At 33.2% G+C, this 5,154-nt stretch overlaps 1 protein-coding gene across 1 annotated transcript in view; it reads right to left on the reverse strand.

Annotated features, from left to right (window-relative positions):
* Positions 1 to 5,154, reverse strand: part of nudC (nuclear distribution C, dynein complex regulator) — a 90,836-nt gene that overhangs the window by 56,645 nt on the left and 29,037 nt on the right. The gene's annotated exons all lie outside the window — the stretch shown is intronic.

Genomic DNA, 5,154 nt, shown 5'->3' on the forward strand with positions numbered 1-5,154 from the left:
TCACGCAGGGATAAGGTACAATGTTTGAAATTTAAAAGAACTCAATAAAGAACTCAATAACCTAAAGGTGAAATTACGTTATAAATATGAGAAAATATTGTATTCGAAAATACGCAGCTCCTTCCACTTGATTTACTCTATACCAATGTTTTTCGATCGTTTTCAATTCGCGGCATATTAAATAATGAGTTAAATTTGTCGAGGTACATTATTAGGTGTATATTCAGCGTAGGTCACAACTTGACATAGATCTTTTGTTTAAATACACTGCCAAAAGACATTCAGAAATAAAACAGTAATTTTAAAGTTTTATTTTTATCTTATTATTCTGAAAGAGAAAGAACACCGCACAAAATCATAATCTCTCGACAGAAACTTGCTTTTGAGAAATCTGTGCAGATATCAAAAATTATTATCAATTATTTTTTATAAAGAAAAATGAATGCACTCACCTAGCCATGAAAGATGTGAACATCAAAAATCAATCAAAGTCCAAAGAGACAAAGAATCCGCAAATTATTCATAGCGATATAAATTCACTACAACTGTTCCGAATATTGTGACGGTCAACATTCAAATAAGTCAAAGATAATACACAGTGTACAAACTAATAAGTAAAACGGACGGTATTACCAACATATATCAGACTGTTACTTAAAAATAAAAACAAAAATGGCGCGCAGTTTAAATCAATGTAAATTATTGAGAATCGAGATGTATGAGTGATGTAAAAATTCGTCAGATTGCAAATTAAGGGTGTTTTTTTTGCAGCTAAATATGTAGCCTTTTCAAGATACATCGTTTGTATAAGAATCGCTCTTGATCAACAATTTCTGTGCCTTTCCAATCAAAATCATGGTTTAGATCCAATATGTGTTAATAACGGAATGATTACTCATGTTCCTTCGAGTGTCATTACAATGTTCCGAGATTCTTGTTTTTAAAATCCTCCCTGTTTGCCCGACATAGGAAGCATCGCAATCCTTGCAATATATCTTGTAAACTACGTTCTTTTTTGTTTTATTAAGGATCTTTATATGTTTTAATAAAAGAATTGAGCTAGTTCAGATTAAAAAATTCGTCTTTTGAAATATTGCATATTTTTGAAATAGCCATCTGTTAGAGATGCTGTCAAGAGCCAAGTCAATCGGTATGTTTGTAAAAAGGGAAACCACGTCAAGTGAAATTAAAATAGAATTGTTATCTAATGTTTTTTTACTCAAAATTTCAAATTTAAAAAATTAATTTAATTTAGAAACAGATTTGAAAATAGTATTGCTCAGATTATTAACAATAGCTATGTAGGACGTTTAAACTGATTAGGGTAACTCCGGTATATACGCCGCACCTATCAAAAGCTTAATTTATTAAGTGCAATATTATTTACTATGTAAAAGTAAACGAACTATATCAGTAAAAACTTACTTTGTACCGTCTACTATTATGAAAGAAATATTCATAAAAAATTTACAAATAATGCATATAAATAAGCCGTAAAATGACATAATAATAACTTACAAATGCGTTTATAAAGTTTTATTAAGGAATAAGATTGATAAATACGTACATGAAGTAATAAATAATAATTACAATCTTCCCACATGTATTACAAGTGTTATCACAGAGGTACATATTTCATGTAATGCGTTTATTGCATTTAGTGTACTGAATTCGATCTGCCCACTTTGTATACTTTGGGCATAAATCCCGCCTGCTAAAAATGTATATCCCAAACGAGTGGGATATACCAGACAACAAACTAAACAAAGAGTACAAGAGCAAAGTACTTGTATTTTATTATACAACATGCTTTATTGTTCCTCTACATTCATGTATATCACGAAATAACCACTAGTCTTATGCATATCCCAGTAATCATTTTATGTAGATTATAATTTATGATGCGCTACTCAACTCAGTGACAAATCGATTCAACTCATAATAATTTCATTAATATTAACAGTAAAAAACTAAAATCATATAACACAATACTAATATAACTAACAAAGGCATGTAACAAAGTAATTGCGGGAAAATTAATCTCTATTCCTTTTATTTTTCTGACTTCTGCGACATAAATCCCAGCGCGGCGTAATTTATCAGAGTTATCCTACTAGAATGTTAAAATTTCTTGCAGCATTATGATCAATGTTTAAACATTCTACTAATTATTTTGATAGTCCAACAAAATTATTTTCATATCTGTATCTAGCTAAATTTTTAAGTATTTCAACAAAACTCTTCTTCCTGTATTTCTAAATTTTTTTCTGTTTCTTTTTACATTCTTTAAAACTTTCGCGGCACACTTGAATACTTTTTGTGACACATCGGTTGAAAAATCGTTCTCATTAAAATCGAAAAACAGATTTGCATAAATTTATTCAACAGTTATGTCATCTTATCAATATAATTGAGAAGGTTTCACATTTCTGTTTCTCGCTTATCGCATTTCGTTTTCTTCTTCAGCGAGTTTCTCGTCCTGGTCTTCGAATAATAAATATCGATATCGTCGATCGCTAGCGACTACCGGAGTATACGATCTATTACGTAATGACTTCCTCAACAGCACGTGAAGAATTAACGCCGTCGTTAAGTCACGTGCACGCACGCATAAAGATGACGCGCCTTCTTACAAAGGCGCGTCCCTCCTTCCAATGGCCACTTTCTTTTCGACTTACCTAAGCACAAATCGTCCACGTGGTCTGCGACATGTAGGAGATAGCGGAAATTTCCTCGCTACAGAATTACACAATTCCACGTCCTTCCTTCCCGATTTAACGAGCGACAAACGATAAGATACGCGCATTTACGAGAGGACGTGTATAGCGCAAAAAGATAGTAATGGAAATGAGAGTACAAGCAAGACTAATTACGCGAGACGAGCTCAGAAGAAAGTACGAACGTTGTAAAATTATGATGTAATTACATAATGCTGTGACGTCTTTATGTAGCTATGAATTTTATTTAGCAGTGACGTAATCAAGCATTGTAAACGCCGGAATATACTTATGTCGGAACTTTCTTAAACTCGCAAATATAAATTCAAGGATCTCGCGTAACGTTTAAAACGTGTAATTTTCCGGTGAAAACAATGAGCATAGCACGAATGAATGACTTCTTTGAATCGTGATATCTGTTCATTCCGGTGAATTTTCCTCTTCGATTAAATACGAGAATGGCAAATATCCGTGTACAACAGTTAAAATGTGTATATTCTCTATGGAAGCGATGTAGAAAATTTGACCATAAATTCGAGCGAGATACCGGCTCGATTAGTCGTGAAACTATTAAACGAGGGAACGCCGACATATATTGACATTGGAAAAATAGTTAAGCGGATTCTGATTCATAACTTAGATGTAAGTAGCGACGCATTCGAGGATGTCGGATTTTGCGTGCCGATCAAATAGCACGAGAAATTATGACAGTTCGTGCCGATATCGATACTTCGGACTGTCTGAATCGGATATTTATGCAAAATTGAACTGATTAGTCACAGCTATCACCAGCATTACATATTGTGAAACGAGTATTTACTTGATACCGCTAAATATTGTATGTTAATATCAATAATGAATAGAAAAGAATAGTAGTAGTACGGAGTACAGTAGAGTACGGAGATTATAAATTGTTTACGGCGAATCTACGTAGTGAAGTATTATCGTCAGTACGAAATCACCGCACATTTTCTCTACGGTACATAAATAATCACAAATGTTTCCTGCTTCTTCGAGTGTGCCTACGCATACGGCATAATCAATCAACAACGTAGCCCAAACGTGTATTTTCCTTATCGAAATTACAATCAATTAATCTAACGCAATATCAATCAAAAGTGTTCGCTATGCTGTAGTATAATTATGATAGTACGGGGCCTTAATGAAAAATCTCGCCTACAGTTTAATCGAGTTAAGCTATTTGTCTATATTCTCCTTTTGCCATTTCTAATCATTTGTCGACACTGCATCGGTGATATTATTCATTATGTATATATTCAGAAATATTTGTTCGCATCTAAAGTGCCTGCTTCGCGCGCACGTTAAACATCAAACACACGAGAATAAAATACACAAGTCAGCGATAGAACTTCAATTCCGCAAATACAGCAGGAGGCTTGCACACGCGGATATCAATTATCACGGGACTCTGTTAATTGGTTGTTACGTATGTTTACTTTCGGGAAAGTCTCCCCACTTTACATACTGATACATTTCCTGCACGTCGCGATAATTTTCTTTGTTACATCTCTACGTGACAGTGGAAGTTGACAAAATTATTTTTAGATCCGTATGCTAAATTTTTAATTATCAAAACTCGTTTTTTTTTTGTAATATCGATATTTTCAAATACATGTAATCAATCACTCGAATTTTACGATGGATTTCCAATTATTCGAGTTCAACGTACGAAAACGTTTACGATGAATTTCAATGAGGAACCAGCAGCAAATAATATATCGTATCATGTGTCTCGCGTTCACGTATACGGATTTACCGTTCTGCGTCGATGAGATAAATGGATCGTGATCGAATCAGGAGCAACGTGCAGGGCAATAATGCACGCGAGAGTGAGAGAGCCGTGTCCGGGTTCGTGCGCAGAGACGGGCCTGTTTCTCTCACATGGAACACCACTCACGAACCTCTGCGAAGTTGATAAAGGGTTCTACATTCCGCATTTGTAAGAATGTTTGACCGCGCTCACTTCGGCCTGTTAATCGCAGGCCGTTAATTGAAAAACTCGATTTTGGCTTTTTTGGACATGGATCTATTAGAGACCCACTTATTTGATTCCTATATAGGCATGACCAAATATAGACATGCGCGGGTACATTCCGGAATTAAATACTTTAAGAGATAAAATGTTCAATGTTTTTAATTTTAATATAGTTTACTGCAAAGATATATATATATATATATATATATATATATATATACACTGAAAAAAATGGCCTAAATTTAAATAAATATTTATTTGAATACTAAACATTTACTTACAATAAATAAGTATGTACTTAATTAAAAGAAATAATTGTTGACTCAAATTAATATTTTTTGTACCAAATAAATATATTTTTATGTGTAATAAATATACAGTTGGTACTATTCAAATGAATATTTATTGAAATTTAGGATATATTTTTTTCTCAGTGTATAT

The sequence above is a fragment of the Acromyrmex echinatior genome, chromosome 2, assembly GCF_024713525.1.
Source record: "Acromyrmex echinatior isolate Ae372 chromosome 2, ASM2471352v2, whole genome shotgun sequence".
NCBI lineage: Eukaryota > Metazoa > Arthropoda > Insecta > Hymenoptera > Formicidae > Acromyrmex > Acromyrmex echinatior.